Raw genomic sequence first — 12,572 nt, 5'->3', positions numbered from 1 at the left:
TGGTATTTTAAAGTGTATGCTTTATGCTTATCCATTTTAGCCTAGGGGGAAAAGAACTGGCTCCACATTACTTGATCTCTCTCTGCTATGGAAAAGTTTAAAAAATATAAGATTCTCTTTCTTAGAGCTTTTGAATCCCCATTTGGGGAGAGAACAAAAAAAAAATTTCCAGCCCAACATTTCAGGAAAAGAGGCAAAGTCTCTCTCTCTCTGTCTCTGTCTCTGTCTCTGTCTCTCTATCTCCTCCTCCTCCCTCCCTCCCTTCTCTCTCTCTCTCTCTCTCTCTCTCTCTCTCTCTCTCTCTCTCTCTCTCTCTCTCTCTCTCTCTCTCTCTTCTCTCTCTCTCTCACTGTTTCTCTCTCTCTGTCTGTATGTCTCTGTCTCTTTCTGTGTCTCTGCCTCTGTTTCTGCCTTCCCTCTTTCTCTCTTTGCCTCTATCATGCCTTTGTCTCTGTCTCTCTGTGTCTTTTTTTAACTCCTGCTTCTGCTCTCTCCCTTTCCCTTTTCCTCCTTTTCCCTCCCCTTGTCATTCTCCCCTTTTTATTTTACAATTCTCCAATCATAAATAATAAAGTACACTAATGATTTACCATAGCTTTATTTAGAGGAAGTTGGCATGAATACTAATTAAAACAGAAATTATAAATTTAGCTTTAGAGAGTAGGGAAAAATTTAGATATAACATCAGCCTTCTCAGGAAGCAAGAATGGGAAAGGGAGAGAGGAAACTAGAATCAGGTACCTCATCATCTTTATCAGATCCCAGAAGAGAATAGTTTCCCTAGGATCTGTCTATTCCGGACATACTTATCTTCACTGTCTCAATAAGCAGTGGCAATAGTGGTAACTAAAGCAACATCACAGGCAGCTACTCAAATTCAATCTGCGTCAACCAGTCACTTCCATGTCACTCTTCAAGTTTCTTTCCTCCTGTGCATCCCTCTCTTTCTTCTTCTAAAACTGAGTATGCAACCCTTGCCCATCCTTGTGATTTGGTACACATTAGCTGTATTGATATCTTCTCCAGACGAGGAGAAAAATAACAATATCCTTTTAAGTCAAAACTCCACTTTAGGCCATGGGCCATAATAGGAGAATTTTCATCTTGAGGGAAAAAAACATTTATTACTAGCTAAACTAGCATCCTTGGCAGAGGGGATTAAAAAGAACTGCAGAAGGTACAGGCAGCATTCCATTTTTTTTCTCTATATTTATAAATAAATTTATATATTATTATGTTTTTTTTTATTCTTGAAAGATTTAAAAGAATTAATTTGTGAATCCATCTGTGCCAGATGGATTTTTTGGGGGTGGGATAATTAATTGATGAGTTGTCTGATTTCTTCCTCCCAGATTCTTGTATTTAAATTATTAATTTCCTGCTGTGTCAGTTTCAGATTATTTATATTTTCATAGATAGTCACCTATTTCCTTTAAGTTCTTAAATTTTTTAGGCTCTAGTTGTTCTTAGCATTCCCTCATGATGTTCTTAAATTCTTTTTGTGATTGTGACAGCATCTTCTTTTTCATTTGTAATGTTCTATTTACATTTTTTCCTCTCTCTTTTTATCATTTGCTAACACTGTCCATTTCAGTAAAATGATCTGGTAAGAACTAAAATGATATGGTAAGAATAAAGCATTTTCTTGAACTATCTGCACAGCTCTTGTCCAATGTCACTACAATTTAAAGGACTTTTCACCCTATAATTCACTAATTGAACGTCTTTATTTTATGTGGGATAGAGCTGAATAAAGTTAATCAGGCAGCCTTTACATTTATCTATCCCTAATATCTCTCCTGAGCTGCAGGCCCACATCCACAGCTGCTTTTTGGATGTTTCATACCAGATATTCCAGGGATATCTCAAACTCATCCTATCCATAACAGAATTCATTATCTTTTCCCAAAAACAACCCTAGGTTATGGGCCATAACTTGAAACAAGGTGCTAAGTCAGAGGAATTGATAGTTGTTTAACATGGTGCTTAACAGTTCTCTAGCTCAATACATGTACTTAGCACTTAATATAGTTCTACAAGATTCACACTTTTGATAAGAGAGGATATAAGCTTGAATAAACTCAGCCAGAATCAGAACTGCAAGATAGAGACCATGGTGGTGGTTCTCCTGCCTCCCCCACAGAAACCAAGACAATTCAGGAGGACTTCAAGAAGCTGGCAGAAGCAGAGAAGACAAAGTACTGGTGGCAGAACTTAAGCTCTCAGAACCAAGGAGAGAGATAGGCTTTTAAGAAAGCTAACTGGGCCCAAGGAAAGGAGACAATAAAGGATTTGGACTTTAATCCCTGGCTACTTGAGTGGTGATTACTGAACTGAAATGAAGGCTGCTCCCAGAGACCCCAAGAAAACCCAACAAGAGAACATTATATTTTAGAGAGAACGACACATTTTGGCCTCCGAACGTGGGACTGACACGATCCTGAGTTCGGCGGAAAAGTCTCCTCGACCCAGAAATTAGGATGAGTACAAAAATAGACAAGGAAACTTTGTTAAAGGGCTAATGTAGTGTTTCAATTAAAATGGGACAGATATTTAGAAAACAGCCTTCTTTTCCAGTTCAAGGAAAATGTGTAGAGAGCATTGTCAGACTTATGAAAAAACAAGGTTTGATTATAACTTGGGAGTAGATCATTGATCTTTTAGAAACTGTACAGTACACATCCCCTTGGTTCTTTAAGGAAAAAGAATTAAATCCAGACGAGTGGAAATTAGTAGGAGAGTAACTATGTCAATACTACAATGATTAAGGACCTGACTCAATTTCCAAAGAAACACTTTATACATATAATTGAATACAACTGACTTTAAGAAATTATATAAGTATTAGAACAAGAAAAAAGAAGAAAGAGCGGAGGGGGAGGATCCAGATAAACAAGGTGAAAAGGATGAAGAATCAAATAAGAATGGAGTTAAGTACAATTCTGAGTGTGGTGCTTCACAGAAGGAGAAATTAGGGCATTCCCCATCCCCTGACCTCCCTCCCTCAATTAATCCTGCAGGGATGGAGGGAGAAGGAGGAGGGAGAGAGGCAGTAACACAATTAACACCACCTATGAAGAAGCCGATAACAACATTACAAAAGGCACTGGTTAAGGCTGAAAAAGAAGGACAGGATATATCTGATTTAATAAATTCATACCCTATAATTGAAGAGCTTGACTCTTCAGGTCAACAAAGGAGAAGATATACTCCTTTTGATCAAGAAAAAATTAAGGATTTGAAAAAGGGTTACACTCTTTATGGGGCTGCATCATCTTATGTTAAGATGTTACTAGAGAATTTGGCTTAACCCCTAGTGATTGGAAATCCATAGCAAGGACATGTTTAGAACCTGGACAAAACTTGTTGTGGCTTTCGGAGTATCATGAATTATGTAGATACAAGCCCAATGAAATAAGCAAACTGGAGTTAATATACAAGTCACCTTTGAACAACTAGCAGGCGAAGGTCAGTACACAGATAATTCAGCACAGACTAATTGTCCCATAGCAGCTTATGAACAAATTGCTACTGCTGCTACAAAAGCTTGGGGCTCCCTCCCAGGGAAAGATGGAGGTAAAGCCTTCACAAAAATAGAGCAAGGTCCCAATGAACCCTTTGCGGATTTTGTGGGATGGTTGCAGACAGCTGTCACAAGAACGATTGGAGAAAATGCAGCTATAGAAACAATGACCAGACATCTGGCTAAGGAAAATGCCAATGAGGTTTGCAGAAGAATTATATGGTGACTACACAAAGATGCTCCTTTAGAGGAGATCATAAGATGCTGTGCCACAGTGGGCACAAATGCTTATTATACGCAGACTATGATGAACATGGAAAGAAAGGGTTCCTCTTGGCAAGGGAATTTCAGAGAAACTCATTGAGTGTGGAAAAACATCTGAGAGCTCAATATAGGCAAAGAGATAGAGTGAGAAGACAGGGTGAGAAAAGACCTAAAACCCTATGTCCAAAATGCAACCGAGGCGGGGCCCAGCTTCAAGATATCAGGTGGGGCATGATGGCAGCCAAGGTTACACCTAGAGAATCTTTAGAAGTGATCAATCACCAGAAAAGCAATCACATGGCAGAAAGGGATTACAACTGGGAAGAATACAGTCTTTTTAACCCAACAGAAGGGCAGTGTCCAGTCCGAGTAGCTCCAATGTAATTGCCAGGTGATGAGGAGAAATCTAGAAAGTGGTAAATTGAAGGGACTAGATAGGCTGCCTGCTTGGGAGAAAGGGTTTACTTGTATTTCTACAGATGGAGAAGGAATCAGATGGGTGCCAATGAACACCTGGAGAGAGACAGAAAAGGACAAAAGCCTTGAAATAAAGGAGAAGGCCTAAGAAACATTTGACACTGAGAGAATCAGGACTTCAGAACCAGCAGGAATCATTGGATTTTCTGAGACATGATAAAGACTGATGCAGAACTTTAAATTTGCAGGAATCATTGGATGCCTTAACACAAGATGAGACTATTGCAGGACTTCAAAACTTGCAGGAATTATTGGATTCCTGGCACATGAACTAATGGACAATAGATTGGTTTTGGACTATTTCTAGTCCTTATGGAAATGCATAATTCCTCATGTTGATTCATATTATTTGTCACATCACTACTAATCTGTGTTACTATGTGCTTGTGTAATTTATATAATTATGTGCATTACCAACACCTCCCATATTGATGGATTTATGTATACCTGTTTCAAGAGTAAGACCCTTCAGAAGCCTGCTAATCTGGTTTGATTTCTCATTTCCTTTGATGTTTTCATTTCCCTTTCTGAGATGGAGGGGGTGATCACCTCTTTTTATGGTATTTTCACCCCTTTTTTGAGCAACCAGGGATCACCTCCTTCTTTGGAGTTCTCACCTCCTTGAGAAGTCAGGGAGAGTAACCACCTATGTTCTAAAAACAAAAGAAAGAGGGAGAAGTCATGGGCCAGAACTTGAAACAAGGGGCTAAGTCAGTGGAATTGATAGAGACAATGGTTATTTAGCATGGTGCTTAACAGTTCTCTAATTCAGTAAATGTACTTAGTACTCAATATAGTTCCACAAGATTCACACCTATGATAAGAGAGGATATAAGTTGGAACAAACTCAGCCAGAATCAGAACTGGAAGACAGAGATTGTGGTAGTGGTCCTCCTGCCTCCCCCACAGAAACCAAGACAAATTCAGGAGGACCTCAAGAAACTAGCAGAAGCAGAGAAGACAAAGGACTGGTGGCAGGAGCTTAAGCTTTCAGAACCAAGGAGAGAGATAGGCCTCTAAGAAAGCTAACTGGGCCCCAGGAAAGGAGACAATAAAGGATTTGGACTTTAATCCCTGGCTACTTGTATGGTGATTACTGAACTGAAATGAAGGCTGCTCTCAGAGACCCCAAGAAAACCCACCAAGAGAACATTTCATTTTGGCAAGAACATTACAACCCTATATCCAAACTTTTCTGTTTTTGTCAGGGGTACTATCTTCATAGCCCAGATAAGAAGCCTTAGAGTGAAATTTATCTTTTCCCTTATACTCTGACCATACAACTAATTGCCACATCATGTCAATTCTGCTCCCATAACTTCTGTCTCATTTACTTCTTCCTTTCATAGTCACCATTTGAGTTCTCTTGCTGGATTATTGCAATAGCCCCTTAATTTTTCTTTGTTATTCAAGCCTTTTCCATCTCTAACTATTCTTTATATAGCTGCTAAAGTAATTTCCTAAAATACATGTCATTCTTAGCAGGGGAGTGACTCTAACCATACTATGCCCCTGCTCAGGAAACTCCACTACAGTCAGGATACAAAATAAACTCTTGTTTCATAGTTGAAATTCTTCAGAATATGGCTTTAATTTACCTTTTCAGCCATATTATGCATTGCTCTTATTCATGTACCCTGTTCCAGAAAAAAAAAAAAAACAACAAACTGTATCCAAAGGCTTCCATTTCCCACCTTTGCACCCTTCCAAAGGTTGTCCCTTGTATATTCTCATTCTTTTAGAATACTCCTCTTCCTTTAAGGATTACTTCAAAAATAACTTCTTAGAAGAAGCCTATTCTGATCAACCCAGTTGCTGGTTTAGTTTGTGCACATTTGTATTTACTTATTTTTGTGCATGTTGTTCTATCCTCACCCCCCCTAAGCCCCAACAAAATGTAAGAACCCAGCACAGTGTTTGGTCCATGGTTTGCCCTTAACAAGTATTTGTGGAATGAATGAATGACTTGATGAAGAATAGATTCAAGAACAAACCTAAAGAGACAGATTAAGTAAGATCATCTAGACTGGAGGCTCTCCCAAGGAGGATTCAATTCTATCTATGGCAGGAAAGTCAAGCATACATAGATTTTATCCACAAAACTAGGCTAGACCAACTAGGGGCAGTATTCTGGTAGTAGGCAGTGATAGCCCTACTCCATTCCTCCACTTTTTGGAAAGGTATTTGTTTTGCTTACTACTGTTTTTCTGTTAAAATTAAATCTTATTTTAATCCCTGACCACAACTTCTTGCCCTGCCTGCTTCTAGTTAGTATAATAAATATATAGGCAGTCAGCATAAAAGGACAATAGCAGGAAATCAAATTACAAAGAGGAACCTGGAAGTCATATATAAACCACCCCAAAGATCAAAGGAGCATGATTTACAAATAGTATCATACATTAACCAAAATTCACATCCTGGTAACATGTGCCAAATTAGAAGAAAACATCAAGGTGCTACTTGGTCCTATGATATATAAATTCCAGACAAAATCCAGACCAATAGAACATCAAAATCCTGGTAATAACTTTGGGATGACAATTTTGACGTTTATGTTAATGAACTAATCCCCAACATAGCACAGATAAGAGATATATTGAAACTATAATGGGGAAAGTCATGATATGGAAGGGATAACTATTTTCCTTTTTACTAGCTATCCCTGGTCCATAGAATAATTTTTAAATATCTTTTGTTTTACATCTATACTTCCCAGTATATTCTTCCTTCTTCCCAGAGAGCTTTAATTTAATTCCTTTATAATTTATTATAATTTGATTTAATTTTTAAAAATAAATTCCCACAAAAACCCTTGCCACCCTCCAACTTCCTGCTGCCCCATCATTCTTTCAAGTTGATCCCAACTCTAGAACATGGGATATTCTCTACTTCTCCCCTTCCCATCTTTTTCTCCTCATTGCCTTCCTTCATCATCCGGTTTCCTGTCCCCACACTGTCATCTGTCTCTGTACCACTTTTTACCACTTATCTCTGCCTTTCTGGGCGGTTATTGTCCCTATACCACCTGTGTTCAATTAAAGTGTGATTGCCTTCCCATTTCCTGCTGCCAATAGTGGTCTTTTTTGGCAAGTACCTCCAGAACCAAGAATGTGTGTCCCTGTTTCATAATTTTGTAAATTAGCCATTCATTCAGTTACCAATCTACTCCTCATTTCTCAGCTCTAAGGTAGCCCAACAGCCCTGGAATGCCTCATTACCAGCTGAATATCATTTACAAAGCCCTCTGTGCCATGTTTTGGTCACAGATCGCAGTCTATCTGCCTGCAGGAAAGACAATTCAGCAGATGATTCCAGACTCCACGGCACTGTTTGCTTTTGAGACCCCATCCCTAATCATAAATAAACGTGAAGACTCAGGTGAAAAAGGCCTTTTTTTGTTACTGTAACTTGGTCACTTAGTGTTTGTCCAGCTGTGCTGACCTTTCATGTGGTGAGTCAGCAGGCCAAGGGAGGGCACAAACAGACAAGAGGCCAACAGAGGAGATCCATGGGGAGTGGGAACATTCTCTGGAAAGAATGAAAAGGAACAGCAGGTGTCCTAACATCCCCACCCTATCAAGAAAATAACTGTTCCCGTCAGCAAATTGTTCAGCTGATTTAGAGGAAGTAAGTTGGCTCCATTAGTTCTCAGGCTCAGAGAAAATCACCAAAGTAAATTTATCTTCTGAAGGCAGCTTGATCTAATGGAAAAAGCATTGGATTTAGGACAAAGGATTTACTTATTTTTTTAATGCTTTATTTATGCTTATTGAGTTTTTTTGTGTTACAGTCATTTTCCAAAATAATTATCTCTTTTACAGCATTGGGGTTAGAGGTATGTCCCCATGATTTGGAAAATCCACATAAAATTTTTTAGTTCTCCATACCAGAGAAGTCTGAATTATTATGGGTATTAAAAGATAAAATATGTTGCTGTTATACAATAATATACATACATTTTATGTATTTCTGAGTTGCTAAACTTTTTTGTGTGTCATTTGTTGACCTTTGTGTGTTGTCTGCAACTTCCACAAAGCTCAAAATTCCCATTTAATTATGTCAGTCTGAGATATATTGAAACTATAATGGGGAAAGTCATGATGTGGAAGGGATAATTTTATTTTCATTTTCACTTGCCACCTCTGGCTCATAGAACCATTTAAAAAATAATTTAAAATATCTTTTGTTTTTACATTTCCTACACTTCCCAGTATATTCTTTCCTCTTCCTAGGGAGCTATTTCTTTAATAAAGAATTAAAAAAGAGAAAAATTTTTTAGTAATATCAAAAAAGTCTGACATTATATATAGTATTCCATAATCATAGTCCTTCATTAAAGACAAGTGAAGGTATCTTGTGATGTTCCTCCTTTGGAGGTGAAGTGAACTATGAAAGCTGTCTCACAAGATGGAGACAAGTGTTCTAAAGAGTGAAGGTCAACTTCCCCCAGGGCCAGGTTTCTTTCTCCAGAAATCACATAGTTTACAAGGAATGGGATTGAAGGTAGTATGAAACTGTATTCCCTTTAATCTGCAAAATTAGTCACTCTGAAATTGTGTCCCCTTTTGATCTGCAAAAAAAAAGAGAGATTGGGGTCTCCTAGACTCCAGAGAATCTATGAGAGAGAGAGACTTGGCTGGGCTTTTCTAAGGCAAATCACCCCACTGATTTTTGGGGCTGCAGACCCTTTTCAGGAAATTCCAAATTCCAGAAGCCTTCAAAGTGATTTCCATTCAATTGGAGATCTAGGCCTGGGGACTTTGGCTTTCTTTTCAACCGGAAACCTGAGCTTCAAGATAACCTATTAAAGGGCAATTTTAAACTCACTTCTTTGCATAATGTCCAAAGCCTGCCAGGACGTCTGCCCACTATAGAGAGACCCTCTTCTCAGCAAAAAAAACCCCTTTTGTTATTTTTCTGCCAGGACTCTGCTACTGAAGAAGTCAGTCTTTCTAGCAAAGCTGGCTTTTCATGCAACAATAAACTTTCCTTTTTGCCACTTTTTGGTTCATGAATTCTTTCACGAGGGACCTGCCCCCATCAAAAGGGGACACAATTTCAGAGTGATTAATTTTACAGATTAAAGGGAACACAGTTTCACATCCCCCTCAGGATCTTTTTTTTGTGAGACTAAGTTGGGGCCACCTAGGCATTGAAAATCCCATATAATTTAGTAATCCTAATAATGTAATTGGGTTGAAAGCTTTTCTTCATTTATGACTTAGAATGTGAGGTCATTTGTCCTGGTTAATCAGGGCCCTATATAATTCTTGAATGTTAATTGGGCCTTGTCTCTCCTTGCCTATTTGTGGGGAGGGAGATGCCCTTTCTCGAAAGAGCGTAATAAAATTCCTGTCTGCTTTTGCCTTGAGAAATCTCCTTAATTTATTTAATTTATTTGAGCTGGTGGTCTTGTCCCACACAGAGGCAAGGCTTCATCATTATAATTTTACAGCATTTAATTTTGAATGTTTTATTATTTTATTTATTGTCCCCCCCCAAAAAAAAGGTTAAATAAAACTAGTAGAGAAGATAAGTTATAAGACATAGAATTTAGAGCTGGTGTACTATATCTATGTGACCTTGAATAAATGACTTCCCTATTTAGACCTCAGTTTCCTTGCTTTAAAAATGAAGGAGCTATGCAGATTAATGGGAATGGGATAAAGAGGGAGGAGAAAAGTAGGGAGAGAAGGATAAGGGAGGAGGGATCCTTTCTGGGATGGAAGTGGAAGATGTGGGAAGGTTAAGTAATAGCAAGGTAAACTAGCCAGAAAGAGTAGAAGACTTAGCAAGGATAGGAAACAAGAAATACATACAAACATAATAATAGTTATCAGGAGTAGAATTTATTAGGAAGAAAAAGGCAGGAGTGATAATCATTGATCTCAAAGTTAAAGTTAACATAGTTTCAATCAAATGAGGAAAATAGAGAAACTATATCAGCCTTATAAATATTGTTTTAGGCTATTGAAAATAGTATAAGGTTGGAATATTGCTGTGGCATAGGAAATGATGAGTTGGTAAATTTAGAAAAATATGGAAAGATTTGAATCTAAAAAGGAGGCTGTTATCCATTACTAGAGAAACAGCACAAATAAGCATAGTATAACCTTATATACACACACACACACATACACACACATATGAAGGTATTTGTGTATAGTGTATATGAGTAAATATGCATGTGTGTATATGTGCATGTCTACATATGTATGTTTGTAGATATGTGCATAAATATATCTATTTAACTGTAGCCTGCTTGGGGGAGGTTGTGAAGAGAGAAGGGTGGAAAAGAATAAAGTACACAGCTGAGAACAAAAGAAAAACTCCAAGGAAGCAAAGAAGGGAAGGACAATTCTAAATACCATGTACTCCATTATTATATATGCTTTCTTGAAATGGAAATTTATTGTTACATATTTTGAATCCTCTCTTATGTTTTGCTGTGCACATGACGGTTTTTTTTTTCTTTTTCTGTTTTTTTCTATCTTCAAAATAGAAAACTATTTTGTATTTAAGTTTTAAATAAATACATTTTTAAAATAAAATAAAATGATGGGATGATTTTGAGGTTTTTTCCAAGTCTAAATCTATGATCTTTTCCATCACTTGTTTTTCAGGTGAGAAAAATAAAATTAAGAAAAATTAAATAATCAAAATCAAACTAAAAATTAAATAAATAATAAAGTTTAAGTCATTCAGGCAGGATAAATGGGATTCAAAGCCTAAATGGGCATTACTACTCGCTCTCTCTTTATATATATATATATATATATATATATATATATATATATATATATATATATATATATATATATACACACACACACACACACGATAAATACATGTATCATGTGTATGTATATATTTCTACATATATAAAATAACATATGAAAGATGGATAGATAGATAGACATTGCAAGATCAGTCATCATCCTCTGATTGGAGAGGTTGGTTCATGGAAAACAAAGAACTCCTCTTAGATCTTCCATTAATAGAGGCCAGGGCTCAGGGCATCTGTCTCTTAATTTCCCACTGAGCTGTACTTCTCAGAACTTCATCAGTCCCCAAGCGATACCTATCCCCTACCTAATACCTGTCTTATTATGTTATGAGCTCCTTGAGGACAGGAACTGTCTTTTGCCTTTGTTTGTATTTTCAGTGTTTAGTATAATGTTTGACACTTAGTAGGTACCTATTTAATAAATATTTATTACCTGACTTGACAAAGTTGGAGGAAATGGACTTTGACCTTGCCTCCTGGGCTTTTGCTGTTATCTAGATTCATTAAAAAGCAAATGAGATTTATTTTTAATTAAATTCTCAAAGATACATCAGAGGATCAGACCCATAGAGCTCTGTGGAATTTCTTTAATAATGATCAGCTTCAATGAGTTTGAGGGCACAGGATTCCCAATTAGGAATTAAACAGTGAACCCCATAGACTTTCTAGCTCTAAGCTATAAGGGGAGGGGAATGAAGGAATGGGTCTCTGGCAGAGATTTATAGGTCTCTGTAAGCAGAAATTATAGTTCAAAAATAGAAATAAGTCAAAAGGAACCAGTTATATGGGACTGACTCAATTCTATGACCCAAATCATCAGTCAGTCAACAAGTATTTATTAAGTGCTTACTATGGGTCAGGCCCTGGGCTAAGCAATGGAGATGCTAAGAAAGGCAAAAGTCCTTGCCCTCAAGAATCTCACTTTAAAATGAGAGAGACGATATGTAAATTACTAAGCACGAACCGGATGTAGACCGAGTAGAGAAAAGATAATGTCCGAGGTGAAGTCACTGTAAGAGAATGGAGGGTGAGGGAGGGTAACCAGGGAAGGCTTTCTCCACAAAGTAGGATTTGAGTTGAATCTTGAAGAAAGCCAGGAAACTAAGAGATACTTTCTGCAAAAACTCTCCTGGAAAGGAAAGCCCAATGCGCTAAAAGAAACAGGTAGAAAGGATTTTCTTTAAAAAGATTCCCCCCCCCCCACACACACACCCTTTTTCCAATCAAGTCCAATGACTTCAATTTTTCTAAGGAGTTATTTTGAGAAAACTTTATTTCCCAAAGAATTATATAGAGAAAACATTAGGGCTTAAATTAAAAGACTATGGTAGAGTCTACTTAACCTCCATGAGGTAAAGAGCGTCCTATCTGAGGTCAGCATCTGGAAAACAAGAAAAACTTCAAAACTAGATGCTCAATGGAGCCACACTTGGAAGCTGACCAACAGCAACTACAGGATTAATGGAGTATTGCTAAGCAGAAATCTGGTGAGAGCAGGAGCAACATAACAAATCACCT

The 12,572-nt window shown here is 37.5% G+C and overlaps 1 long non-coding RNA gene across 3 annotated transcripts in view; it reads right to left on the bottom strand.

The window, feature by feature from the left end:
• LOC141547081 (uncharacterized) overlaps window positions 1–12,572 on the bottom strand; it is a 147,956-nt gene that overhangs the window by 111,427 nt on the left and 23,957 nt on the right. The gene's annotated exons all lie outside the window — the stretch shown is intronic.

The sequence above is a fragment of the Sminthopsis crassicaudata genome, chromosome 6 (genome assembly GCF_048593235.1).
Source record: "Sminthopsis crassicaudata isolate SCR6 chromosome 6, ASM4859323v1, whole genome shotgun sequence".
Lineage (NCBI taxonomy): Eukaryota > Metazoa > Chordata > Mammalia > Dasyuromorphia > Dasyuridae > Sminthopsis > Sminthopsis crassicaudata.
Note: the sequence above shows the minus strand (reverse complement) of the source record. Positions and strands in the feature narration are given on the sequence as shown.